Below are 14,759 nucleotides of genomic sequence, written 5' to 3' on the forward strand. Positions count from 1 at the left end.
CTTATCCAATTCTCTCGATAGAATTTGCCAACTTGCTGGGAATTGAGGATCAGCACCAGGTACGGACTGGGGCTGAAATTCAGCTCTGGCATTTGAAATCACACAGGCCCATGTTGTCCCCGTCCCCAAGCACCAGATGAAATATATTATTAATATTACTCTGCAAGGAGGAAAGCAAGATTTTCTACAACACCAATATTTGTAATGATGCTGTGGCCTGCTGGGGTAAGTGACGGAGTCAGCGACTTTGTGCTCCATCACAACTCTTAACAGTATGGGTGTCTTGAGAACACCGATTCTGTTCACAATGTAGCAGACAAGGCAGCCCATAACCGCAAAGGCCCTTCAGGCATTTGCCAGATGGCCAGTCCGGCCCTGATCAGCACACACTGTCACGATTTGAAAATATAAAGTCACATTAAGTGACCGCAGAAAATTGCGCCATGGAAAAACCCTTTAAAGGGAACCGGTCACCCCCCCCAGGCGTTATTAACTAAAAGAGCCATCTTGTGCAGCACTAATGCTGCATTCTGACAAGGTGGCTCTTTTAGTTATTGTTCGTTGCACTGCAGAAATAATCGCTTTTTAAATTTGTCCCTCATACCTTCAAATCGCCACAGGGGCAGGTCTTTCCCCCTTAATCCATATGCACCACATCCGTCACTCTGCAAGCCGGGCGCCGCCTCCTCGGCGTTATTCAATTCTCCAGGCGCCTGCGCTGTCATATTCTGCCTTGGGCATGCGCAGTTCGTGCTGCCCGACCACTGACATCACTTGATGTCTTACTTACTGCACCTGGGCTGGGATTCTCGGGCCGTGTGTGCGCACAGGCGCAGTTAGCAAGACATCAAGTGATGTCAGTGGTAGGGCAGCGCAAACTGCGCATGCCCAAAGCAGAATATGACAGAGCAGGCGCCTGGACAATTGAATAACGCCGAGGAGGGGGGGCCCAGCTTGCAGAGTGACGGATGTGGTGCGTATGGATTGGGGGGAAAGATCTGCCCCGTGGCAATTTGAAGGTATGAGGGACAAATTTAAAAAGCGATTATTTCTGCAGTGCAACGAACAATAACTAAAAGAGCCACCTTGTCAGAATGCAGCATTAGTGCTGCACAAGATGGCTCTTTTAGTTACTAACGCCTGGGGGGGGGGGGGGGTGACAGGTTCCCTTTAAAGAGAGAGAGAGGTGAATATTCTAAAGCAATTCTTGCAAAAGGGAAAAAAATTACAGAATTACTGCTCTTTCATTTAATAATGCACCACCCCCAACAAAGAGTAATCAGTCAAAACAGTATATGTGCAGCAAAATTGTGTATTTATCGAATACAGTCTCTTTACTAAACCAAACCTTCATTTAGCTAAATTGATCAAAAAAATTAACAAGTTATCGCTTTAGGAAAGAAATAAAGGGTTAAGTGAATGTGCATAACTACTGTACATATGTGTTATTTCTCCAGCATTAGCCACTTTCAGTTTCATTTCTTCCTTCTTCCATCAGCCATGGCGTCTGCTGATCTGAGAGAGGAGCTGCTCTGCTCCATATGTTTATTTACATTTAAGGACCCTGTAACGCTGAGATGTGGACACAACTTCTGCCGGGTCTGTATTGATCGTGTGCTGGATACACAGGACGGGTCTGGAGTTTATTCCTGTCCTGACTGCAGAGAAGAGTTTCAGGAGCGGCCGGAACTGATGAGGAACATAAATCTCCATAATGTCGCTGAACGTTTCCTGATTACTCAGCAAGAACAAGAGGAGATCACCGGGATCTGCTGCACTTACTGTGTGGACTCTCCGGTACCTTCTGTTAGATCCTGTCTACTCTGTGAGGCTTCTCTGTGTGATAAACACCTGAGGGTTCACAACAAATCACCAGGACACGTCTTATCTGATCCCAGCACTTCTGTGGAGAAAAGGAAATGTTCTGTCCATAAGAAGATCCTGGAATATTACTGCACCGAGGACGCTGCTTGTATCTGTGTCTATTGTTCAGCAGGAGAACATCGGGAACATCGAGTAGAGATGCTGGATGAGGCCTCAAAGAAGAAGAAGGAGAAACTGAGAAATGTTCTGCAGAAACTGATCACAAAGAGAGAGGAGACTGAGGAAAGAGTCCGGAGTCTGGAGGAGCGCTGGAGAAAAGCTCAAGAAAAAGCAGCTGGAGAAGCCGAGAGAGTCACTGCCCTGTGTACAGACATCAGGAGACGGGTGGACGACCTGGAGAAGAAGGTCCTGAGTGAGATCTCCAGGAAGGAAGAGTCACTGTCACTGTCTGCTCTGATCCATCAGCTGGAAATAAAGAAGGACGAGCTGTCCAGGAAGATGAGACACATTGAGGAGCTGTGTAACATGACGGATCCACTGACTGTCTTACAGGAACCAGACACCGGTGACTTGTGTGATCCTGAGGAGGAGGGAGGTGATGAGGACACAGGGGGACATGATAAACAGCCCCATGATGGAGATGACCTGGATGTGGCTGTGATCTCACACACATTACACACATTATGTGAGGTAATATCAGGTATAAGGAGGGGGATCTATGTGGAGGACCCTGCAGACGTATTACTGGATGTAACCACAGCTGCTAATAATCTCCTTGTATCAGACAATCTGAAAACTGCAACCGGGAAACGAGAGAAGCAGAAACAGCAGAGAGATTCCAGAATAATCAGGTGATGAGCAGGAGAGGATTTACCTCAGGACGACATTACTGGGATGTGGAGATCAGTAGATCTGGGAATTGGAGTGTGGGGATGTGTTATCCCAGTATAGACAGGAGGGGGCGTCAATCATGCATTGGATATAATAATAAGTCCTGGAGTCTGTGGAGATCTAATAATCAGTATTCAGTCAGACAAGACAGTAGAGTCATCCAGTTACCTGACAAGATCTCAAGTAATAGATTCAGGATATTTCTGGATTATGAGGCCGGGCAGTTGTCCTTTTATGAGCTGTGTGACCCCATCAGACACTTACACACCTTCACTGCCACCTTCTCCGAGCCCCTTTATGTTGCGTTACGTGTAGATCTCCCGTCATTTTTTGGTGATACCTGGATTAGAATCTGCAGCTGAAGAATAGTTGTAAGAAATTTGCCCAGAGACTGGTGACATCACTGGAAGGGGAATCTGATTGGCTGAACAGTTAATATAACAGGTCATGTGATCTGTGGACCCTATTATGGACGACCCCCAGGATCATTAATGTTATTAGTTGTAGGCAGGGTGGATAAAAATCAATGATTTTTAAAAAAAAAAATCTAAAAAATCGGATTTTTTTTATTTAAATCAGATTTTTTTTATTTAAATCGGATTTTTTTCAATAAACTGCTTTTTGAGGGAAATATTTTACCATCCAAAGGTTCTTCCATCATGAGATAAAGCTGAGTTGTTTAACTCAGTAGAATAAAGGCTGTATATGTGTAAGGCTGGGGTCACACTGCGTTAGTGCAACCCGTTTAGCGCTAAGCGCTAGCGGGTTGCGCTAACGCAATGTCTTTTTCTGGGTCGCGTTAAACGTCCCCGCTCTCGCAGATCCCCGATCTGCGAGAGCGGGGAACGGACCTCGGGCGCGCCGCGGACGCTGCAAGCAGCGTCCGAGGCGCGCTACATAAGAACGGCACATCGCTAGCGCGTGCCGAAAATGACACGCGCTAGCAATGCGCTTTAACATTGCGGGCAATGGGAGCGCTAACGGACACGTTGCACAGCGTTAATTTCGCCGTGCAACGCTGTCTGCTAGCGCTCACATTAAAACGCAATGTGAACCTAGCCTAACATTCACAATGTCATGCTCTTCCAGAGGTTTCTGTAGGATTAGTGGGCAGTTTCTCTCCTATATTATCACAGACGCTCACTTTACTTATTAGGCTAGGTTCACATTGCGTTTTAATGTGAGCGCTAGCGGACAGCGTTGCACGGCGAAATTAACGCCGTGCAACGCGTCCGTTAGCGCTCCCATTTCCCGCAATGTTAAAGCGCATTGCTAGCGCGTGTCATTTTCGGCACGCGCTAGCGATGTGCCGTTCTTTTGTAGCGCGCCTCGGATGCTGCTTGCAGTGTCCGCGGCGCGCCCGAGGTCCGTTCCCCGCTCTCGCAGATCGGGGATCTGCGAGAGCGGGGACGTTTAACGCGACCCCGAAAAAGACATTGCGTTAGCGCAACCCGCTAGCGCTTAGCGCTAAACGGGTTGCACTAACGCAGTGTGACCCCAGCCTAACCCCAGTGTGACCCCAGCCTAACGCAGTTCTAAAAACTGAATTTGACTCCGCAGAGGTCCCAGCCTCTTCTTCATGAAGCTGAGTCATCACCGCACTTCTCATGATGTTGCCTCATTCGCGCCACCAGGCCTTGCATCTCTTTGTTGCATCGTTTGCATTTTGCACGCATGCCTGCCTTACCGATAGGCGAAGGAGCTTCATTAAAATATTCCCAAACTGGGTCTCTTTTATGGCCTGCTGCCATTATATGGAAAGAATGTAATAAACCTCAGATCGTACACACAAACAGATCCAGACTTGTCTGTCTGTGGCTATGCTGCAGTATTGTGCTCAAAGTTTCACTTTCATTTTCTTGTCTGCTTGCCCTTCCTCCTCCTCACACTTAGATTCACATTCTTCTTGTGTTGTGCAGATCTATTCCACTCCAAAGAATCAGAAACATATTGTCTAACTTCTTGGACTTGGCACTGAAGGGGTTGATTCTGTATTCATAGGTTTGTAGAACAATAGGATTAAGGTCTTTTTCTCAACTCTGTTCATGTTGTAACATTTTTGCCATGAAGAAGAGGCTGGGACCTCTGCGGAGTCAAATTTAGTTAGGTAGAAACTTTGATTTAAATCACTGATTTAAATCAAGCCTTACTGACTAGTGATTTAAATCGTGATTTAAATCGTGATTTAAATCAGTTAGATTTAAATCAAATCCACTCTGGTTGTAGGGGAGGTTCACACAATTGTATAAAAAAAATCAATCAGAGTTTCTTCCAGAGAAGTCAGATGATTTTTTTTTCTCACACGTCCTCCGTGTATAATCCAATTTTTTACAGCAGCTATTAACCATTTACAGTTTCCTGTGTTACAGAATTACAATGTATCCATAAAAATCTGATCCTATACCGTGGCGCTGTATGGCATCACATTTTATTTTTATTATTTTTTCAACACCCATAGACTTCAATAGATGAGTCTCACCCGATTTACACAAGAAACTCGCGCATGTTGTGATTTTTTTTTTCACCTGCCTACATTGTTCCTGGCAACCATATCATATTACTCTATTGATGAGATAAACCAGATACAAGACTGTGTGAACCTTTTAGGGGAGAAGGCCTGTGATCTTTTGTGTGATGTCCTTTGTTTTAGTGTTAAGGCAAAAGTGCATCTACATACGAAATGAATATTGGCCCCCCAGCCTAATAGAAGATACAGGTGTACACTGTGCAAATCTTGAATGAATAGCCTCTGTCCTGTTTGTGACCTATCATTATCTACAGTACATATGTACACAGCTCCTGTGGATTTCCATTATAAAACACTGCTCATGAGATAGGGGTCTAAAGGTACCGTCACACTAAGCGACGCTGCAGCGATACAGACAACGATCCGGATCGCTGCAGCGTCGCTGTTTGGTCGCTGGAGAGCTGTCACACAGACAGCTCTCCAGCGACTAACGATCCCGAGGTCCCCGGTAACCAGGGTAAACATCGGGTTACTAAGCGCAGGGCCGCGCTTAGTAACCCGATGTTTACCCTGGTTACCATCGTTAAAGTAAAAAAAACAACCACTACATACTTACCTACCGCTGTCTGTCCCCGGCGCTGTGCTTCTCTGCTAACGGCGCTGTGCTTCTCTGCTCTGGCTGTGAGCGCTGGGCAGCCGGAAAGCAGAGCGGTGACGTCACCGCTCTGCTTTCCGGCTGCTGTGCTCACAGCCAGAGCAGAGAAGCACAGCGCCGGGAGCAGAGAAGCACAGCGCCGGGGACAGACAGCGGTAGGTAAGTATGTAGTGGTTGTTTTTTTTACTTTAACGATGGTAACCAGGGTAAACATCGGGTTACTAAGCGCGGCCCTGCGCTTAGTAACCCGATGTTTACCCTGGTTACCAGCGAAGACATCGATGAATCGGCGTCACACACGCCGATTCAGCGATGTCAGCGGGAGATCCAGCGACGAAACAAAGTTCTGGACTTTCTTCCCCGACCAGCGATATCACAGCAGGGGCCTGATCGCTGCTGCCTGTCACACTGGACGATATCGCTAGCCAGGATGCTGCAACGTCACGGATCGCTAGCGATATCGTCTAGTGTGACGGTACCTTAAGGGGTAGCATTTCTCCTTATGGAGAGTGACATACCAGCTGGCTTGTCAAGGTAAGGAGGCTTATTCGCCGTGCAAGGCTCCTCTGGGAAATTAAATATTCAAATTGCCTCTACTGAGAAAAAGAGGACTTAAACTCTATAGCGCCACCTGTTGGAAGTAGCGATCCTACAAGTCACAATCAACCCTTTAACGAGTCGTGCAATATGACTTAGGATAAAAGCCAAATCAGTATCTCAATTTGCGAATTGAGATACTGATTTGGCTTTTATCCTTAGTCATATTGCACGACTCGTTAAAAGGTTGATTGTGACTTGTAGGATCACTACTTCCAACAGGTGGCGCTATAGAGTTTAAAGGCCCCGTCACACATAGCGACGCTGCAGCGATACCGACAACGATCCGGATCGCTGCAGCGTCGCTGTTTGGTCGCTGGAGAGCTGTCACAGACAGCTCTCCAGCGACCAACGATCAGGGGAAAGACTTCGGCATCGTTGAAACTGTCTTCAACGATGCCGAAGTCCCCGGGTAACCAGGGTAAACATCGGGTTACTAAGCGCAGGGCCGCGCTTAGTAACCCGATGTTTACCCTGGTTACCATCTTTAAAGTAAAAAAAACAAACGCTACATACTTACCTACTGCTGTCTGTCCCCGGCGCTGGGCTTCTCTGCTCTGGCTGTGAGCACAGCGGCCGGAAAGCAGAGCGGTGACGTCACCGCTGTGCTCTGCTTTCCGGCTGCCCGCCGCTCACAGCCAGAGCAGAGAAGCCCAGCGCCGTGGACAGACAGCGGTAGGTAAGTATGTAGCGTTTGTTTTTTTTACTTTAACGATGGTAACCAGGGTAAACATCGGGTTACTAAGCGCGGCCCTGCGCTTAGTAACCCGATGTTTACCCTGGTTACCAGCGAAGACATCGCTGAATCGGCGTCACACACGCCGATTCAGCGATGTCAGCGGGACCTCAACGATCAAAAAATGGCCCAGGCCATTCCGACACGACCAGCGATCTCACAGCAGGGGCCTGATCGCTGGTACGTGTCACACATAGCGGGATCGCTACTGAGATAGCTGTCGCGTCACAAAACTTGTGACTCAGCAGCGATCTCGCTAGCGATCTCCCTATGTGTGACGGGGCCTTAAGTCCTCTTTTTCTCAGAAGAGGCAATTTGAATATGCTCATGAGATAGACATCCTGTCTTCAGCCTATTGATATGTATATTGATACACAATGCCTGTGGTGTTTGGGTGACAAACCATTGTTCTTTAAATGGACATCTTGGAGCCAGCCCAAATGGAGTTGAACCTGTCCTACACAAAAACATTCTTCCCAAGTACAAGGATGCCATTTGCAGGAAGGTGATGATTACTGCAGCCAATGACATGTTCACATTGCCGGAAGATTAGACATTTGCCACAGAAGATACCGGAAGCAAGAGTGGAGTAATGGCTTGTATGTGGGTGTGGATGTGTATTAGTTTAAAGGGAACCTGTCACCCCGTTTTTTCAGTAGGAGATAAAAATACCGTTAAATAGGGCCTAAGCTGTGCTTTACAATAGGGTATTTTTTGTCCCGATTCCCTACCTATGCTGCCGAAATACCTTACAAAAGTGGCCTTTTTCGCCTGTCAATCAGGCTGGTCAGGTCGGATGGGCGTGGTCACAGCGCTGTTTCTTCCCCCAGATCTTGCTTATGTTCCCGTTGGTGGCGTAGTGCTTCTCGCATGCGCAAGTGCCGAATGCACTGCGCAGCTGTAGAAAAAGAGCACGCTCGCCGCTATTCAGCGGTTTCTCGGTGGGCGCGGCCATCTTCCTGAGGCCGCGCGTGCGCAGATGGAGTCTCCTGCTTCCCGGGGCTTCAGGAAAATGGCAGCGGGATGCCGCGCGTGCGCAGATGGACATCGCGGCGGCCATTTTCCTGAAGCCGAGATTCGAACTCGGCTTCAGGAAAATGGCCGCCGCGATGTCCATCTGCGCACGCGCGGCATCCCGCGGCCATTTTCCTGAAGCCCCGGGAAGCAGGAGACTCCATGTGCGCACGCGCGGCCTCAGGAAGATGGCCGCGCCCATCAAGAAACCGCTGAATAGCGGCGAGCGCGCTCTTTTTCTACAGCTGCGCAGTGCATTCGGTACTTGCGCATGCGAGAAGCACTACGCCACCAACGGGAACATAAGCAAGATCTGGGGGAAGAAACAGCGCTGTGACCACGCCCATCCGACCTGACCAGCCTGATTGACAGGCGAAAAAGGCCACTTTTGTAAGGTATTTCGGCAGCATAGGTAGGGAATCAGGGGACAAAAAAATACCCTATTGTAACGCACAGCTCAGGCCCTATTTAACGGTATTTTTATCTCCTACTGAAAAAACGGGGTGACAGGTTCCCTTTAATATACAGTATATGCAAGGATCAGTTATGTATCTCCTCCTTCCCACATCCCAGTTTCCACTACCCTCTCCTAATACCTCTTCCCTTTAATTTACCCTTGTCCCTTAGTTAGACTTCCCTTATGCATGTCATTGTAAATACCTTGTTTGTAATAAACCCCCTTTTAAAGATCTTGTAATTCTTGTTAATTAGTATTAACTGGCTCCCCAAAACTCAGCAGATTCTACACATGGTTTTGGTCACAAATACTGAGGTAAAAAAAAAACGTGTGAACGTGGCCTGAAAACAAATTGGTCTGTGTACCCCTTTATTTAGAGATCTGCTTTACTTTTCAGGGCTTGTTTTCTACATGATGAGCTGTAGTTTTATAGCTGCCATTTTGGGGTCTATACAATATTGTGATCACTTTTGATTGATTTTTTCAGGGAATTGAGGTGACAGAAAAAAAACAGAAATTCTGGAGTTTTGATTTCCTTTTTTTGCTTCATGATGTTCACCGTACGGGTGAAATAATTTTATATTTTCAACAGGTTGGATTTTTCTGGACGTGGGAATACGAAATATTTTATGTTTTAAATTGTCATTGTTGGTAACTGGGAAGATACAATATGCTAATTGTTTTTTTTGTTCATATTTTTTTAAACCTTTGTTTAGTTTATCCTTCTTTTTCAGTGTTGCAGTCGTTTGCTCGCTTGTACTATATACTGTATAATCTCAGGATCGCTGTATTCAAGTCACTGGCAGTTTCCTATGAGCCTCAGTCACTATCTGGGCCTTACTATAGGACGGAGGGGGCAGAGACGCGGCCTATACATATTGCACATAGTGAGGAATTGATAAAGTGTAACAGAAGAATGTATAACTGCTCCTCATACAATAATCTGTGTGACTGACAACCGTATTCCACCTTTCTGTCTCGCAGGACAAGGGTTGTTGTTATGTCCCGTGTTGGTCACTTCTGTGATATTTCTGGTTTTCTATCATTTTGGAGGTTGTGTTTTTCCTTTTCTTGTAATCCTCACACTGTATTATATCTAATGTAACCGCTCGGTATAATAAACTCTCCTCTCCTCCTGTAATATTACTACTGTCACGTGTCTCCTTGTGATATAGTGGGGGCTGGAGGCGTAGCTTTAGGGGGCTCACAGGCAGCCATCGCACCAGGGCCAGAAGAAGAAGAGATGATGCGGACTCATGGAAGAGTCAGCAAATCCCAACCGCTCCCGATCTTGTCTGAAACTTCTCGTAAACTGGAGATTCCTAAAGGTTTTCGTTATTCAGGAGGCCGGGAACAGGTTGCGTCTCCTGACTTTACAGTTCTCTCTATTCGGACCATCTCTTATTGGCCATTGCCCACTATGGAGGCCATAGTACAATGATAATGTTGTGATATTATGGCAGGTGCTCCACCCTCCCCCAATATTATAATGGTGACCTGTCCTAAGGATATGTGATCATTATAATAGTGTACAACTCTTGATACCCAAGAATAAAACAAAATAGAGGAGTGGCGACAAGTATTACAAGGTTGTGATTATTGCTGCGAATATTACAATCACCACCGATAATTGTAGAAAATAAGACACTCTGAAATAGATATATATAAAATATATCGATATTCGCGCTAACACAACTCTAATGGAGAAAAACAGGATAAAAAGTACCAATTTAGAAGCCCCACAATGCATGGATCACTAGGCCACTGTATTCATGTATAATTTTCACGTATAATCGTATATAGTTATCACATCACCCTGCCACGGTGAGTCATATTGAGCCTGATAGTTACTACAATAGAACCTGCCGATGTAATCCAAATACTAGTAAATAGGTAAAAGAGTCCAGAAGTGATCACAGTTCTTACCCGAACAGGAAAATGGGTATAGATGAAGATAAAACCGATGCTTGATTGAAGACGATATTCCTCCGTTTGCACTCTTATTAATGGGTATGAGAATGTATATCCCAATAGTTCTGCTCGCCAGGAACAGCTGCCCCGGCCGGTGGCAGCACGTCACCTGGTGGAGTTAAAGTGTGGCGGCGTACCAACGTGTAGGCGATGCTCGCGTCCTCCCCAATGCGCGAAGTGAGAGCGGCGCCGGAACAGGACCTGCACGCCGGAGTGAGTAATGTGACCGCGCACGTGACTAGTGAGCGGTACAAATGGTGGTAGGGACCAAAAAGTATATCCGACGCGTTTCAGAGACAACTGTCTCCTTCATCAGGGATGGGCCCTACCCCATATCAGCAGTCCTTATATCCTCCATCCGTCCAATCACTTTATTGAAATCCAAATAGTTCAACACCACTGTTCAGACCCTTAGGGATAACGGTGTCCAGGATAAAAATCCATCTTGTTTCCGCTCTTGACATACTTTTAATGAAGTTTCCTCCTCTCCAGTGTGGGTTTACTTTCTCAATGCCTGTAATCTCCATCTGTTGGTTTGATCCATTATGATATATGCTGAAGTGTTTTGAAAGGGGATGACCTAGGAATTTTTTCTTGATATTATGAATATGTTCACTAATTCTCACTCGCAATGGCCTTTTAGTGCGTCCAACATACACCTTTTTACATGGGCATGTTATGGCATAGATAACCCCTGTGGTGGAGCATGTAATGAACTCTTTGATGTCAAACTCATTATCCGCTTTACAAAACTTAAGGCCCCTTCACATTTAGCGACGCTGCAGCGATACCGACAACGATCCGGATCGCTGCAGCGTCGCTGTTTGGTCGCTGGAGAGCTGTCACACAGACCGCTCTCCAGCGACCAACGATGCCGGTAACCAGGGTAAACATCGGGTAACTAAGCGCAGGGCCGCGCTTAGTAACCCGATGTTTACCCTGGTTACCATCCTAAAAGTAAAAAAAAACAAACACTAGATACTTACCTACAGCTGTCTGTCCTCCAGCGCTGCGCTCTGCTTCTCTGCTCTCCTCCTGTACTGTCTGGGAGCCGGAAAGCAGAGCGGTGACGTCACCGCTCTGCTTTCCGGCTCACAGCCAGTACAGGAGGAGTGCAGAGCGCAGCGCTGGAGGACAGACAGCGTTAGGTAAGTATCTAGTGTTTGTTTTTTTTTACTTTTAGCATGGTAACCAGGGTAAACATCGGGTTACTAAGCGCGGCCCTGCGCTTAGTTACCCGATGTTTACCCTGGTTACCAGTGAAGACATCGCTGGATCGGTGTCACACACGCCGATCCAGCGATGTCTCCAGGGAGTCCAGCGACGAAATAAAGTTCTGGACTTTATTCAGCGACCAACGATCTCCCAGCAGGGGCCTGATCGTTGGTCGCTGTCACACATAACGATTTCATTAACGATATCGTTGCTACGTCACAAATAGCAACGATATCGTTAACAATATCGTTATGTGTGAAGGTACCTTTACTCTGTCTCCTTGTTTTAACTTGTTTGCATACATTACACTTTTGGCATGGGAAAAACCCTTTTAGAATATCTTGAGAGAGAGTAGTCTGTATAAAATTAGGTTTGTTCTGTATAGTGGGACCTATCAGGTTTCCCAAATTGCGACTTTTCTTATATACAAAACGGGGGTATTCAGACATTTTGTCCCCAAAATTTTGTCACTTTTTAATACTTGCCAGTGTTTTTTTTCCATTTTTTCGTAGAAAATTCGAATTTGCATTAAACTGAGTAATAATTGGAATAGTGTCCAACTCCTCATTTCGTTTGGTTTTTGGATTAAAAAACTCCTGGCGTGGTATCGAAAAAGCGTCTTTCCTGACTACTCCTAACATTTCTTCATTATATCCTTTCTGTAGGAATTTTTTCGTTAGAAGTACTGCCTCATTGTCAAGGTCTTGAGGCTTGGAACAGTTTCTATGGATTCTTAAAAATTGACTTTTGGGTATATTTAATAACCATTGTGGAAGATGGCAGCTATCCAAAGGGATGAAACTGTTTGAATCTGTAGGTTTATGGAAAGTGCGTGTATGAATGGTGCCTTCCTCTATAAAAATGTTAAGATCTAAAAAGTTTATTTCACAAGAACTAATATTACTACTAAAATTTAGAAAAAAGTCATTTTTATTAAGATCAATTAAAAAGTGATTCAATAGTTCACTACCCCCCGACCAAATAAAAACAACGTCATCGATAAAACGTTGCCAGAGGACCAGGTTCGCGTGCAGAGTACCCTCAGGATAAATGAAGGACTCCTCCCATTTTCCTACATATAAATTTGCATAACTTGGCGCGAACCTGGTCCCCATGGCGGTACCACACTGCTGGGAGTAGTAGTCCTCTTGGTACATAAAATAATTGTGCGTTAAAATAAAAGACATACATTCCCCTAAAAATTCAATTTGTTCAACAGGAGTTGTGGAGTACTTTTTCAAAAAGTATTTTGCAGCATCACATCCTTTTTTGTGATCAATCACAGTGTACAGGGAAGCAATATCCAAAGTACCCAATATGAAGTGATCCTGCCATTTGATAGTTTGCAGGATTTTTAAGATATGGGCACTATCTTTGAGATATGCTGGAAGATGTGGTATTAGTTTCTGGAGATGGCAATCCACGAGTTTGGACATATTCGATGTAAGACATTGGATCCCTGATATGATGGGCCTACCAGGTGGGTTGTGGGTATCCTTATGGATTTTGGGTAGATAGTAGAAAACCGCCAACCTTGGGGGCCCATTGTTAATGAATTTGAATTCGTGCTCATTAATGAATCCTCTATCAAGTCCTTTCTTAGTTAGAGTATTCATTTCTCTAGTGAATCCATCTGTAGGGTCTTGCTTCAATTTCTTGTATGTTTTTGAATCACTTAATAGACGCAAGGCCTCAGTATTATATGTTTCCTGATTCAAAATAACCACCCCCCCCCCCCCCCTTTATCTGCTGGACGTATAACAAGATCTTTTTGTTTCTGTAGAGAGATTAGAGCTTGTCTTTCTTTCCATGTAAGATTATGTCTAAATTTGCTACAACGAGTTTCCTTGATTTTACGTATTTCCTCTATTACATTATTTTGGAAAGTTTCCATCTGTGTTGAATACTCATTAACAGGGTGGAAATTTGATTTATTTTTGAAATTTGTGTGTTCATACAAACTAGTGTGTGACTTATCCAGATAAGTACTAACTGGGTATTTAAGAAAATGTCTCTGGATGGCTAGTTTTCTCATAAATAATTTTATACCCACATATGCTTCAAATTTATCAAATTTACTTGTAGGGGCATACTTCAGACCTTTCTGTAGGAGAGACATTTGATCCTTATTCAGGGGATGATTGCTTAGGTTAAAAATAGTAGTTCCTGAATGGCTATGAGCTCCTATTGTCCTTTTCTTTTTTTTTTCGGCGAGTTTCCCGCCTCTACACCCTCTTTTCCGCATTTTTTTGGGTCTCTTTGAAAAAAAGGGTGTCTATTTACAGGTTTAGATGTATTTTTAGTTGTAGTCCTAGAATTGCCATTTGTCTTCCCTTTATTGATACCTACTTTTTTAGATAGAACTTTACTGGATGTGCTTAAACGAGATTGGCTGGTGCCCTCTAGAGGTGATGGAATGTTATCCATCAGATTTTGAAAGCGATTGTGGGTATTTATAGTTGTTAAAGGAGATGCTCTAATTGATGGAGTAACAATACTGGCATTTATATTTAAATTTAAATCCCTTGTTTGTGCCAGATAAGTTTTCTGGTGATAGCAAGTCATGTAGGGGACTTGTGAGCCAGTGTGCTATACACCTTGAGCTACTGGCTGCACATTTCTCCTCAGAGCAAACCAAGGTGGGATTCATAATATCCCTCCTGTAAGACAGGGCATTGGAGTGGGCCATGCCACCGTGGGAGCGCGACGATCATGTGGTGCAGAGTGCTCCGCGGTTCCTGAGCGCTCTGAAACTGGACTTTTTGGGACCTCGAGTCACCCATGATACAGCGCTCCAACTGCTGCCACTGACACAGGGCTCCTCCATGGTCAGCCATTTTGCCATCCACTTCCGGACTTTAGAATCTGAGCTGGAGTGGCCAAAGTCCTTATCCGTGTATTTTGGAGGGGACTGGCTGACAATGTGAAGGAT

General features: G+C 45.3%; 1 pseudogene; it reads left to right on the forward strand.

Moving 5' to 3' along the window:
- Positions 1–1,500: 1,500 nt before the first annotated feature.
- LOC138675228 (E3 ubiquitin/ISG15 ligase TRIM25-like) lies at positions 1,501–3,425 on the forward strand (annotated as a pseudogene).
- Positions 3,426–14,759: the final 11,334 nt, after the last annotated feature.

Source organism: Ranitomeya imitator, chromosome 4, assembly GCF_032444005.1.
Source record: "Ranitomeya imitator isolate aRanImi1 chromosome 4, aRanImi1.pri, whole genome shotgun sequence".
In the NCBI taxonomy this organism is placed as follows: Eukaryota; Metazoa; Chordata; class Amphibia; order Anura; family Dendrobatidae; genus Ranitomeya; species Ranitomeya imitator.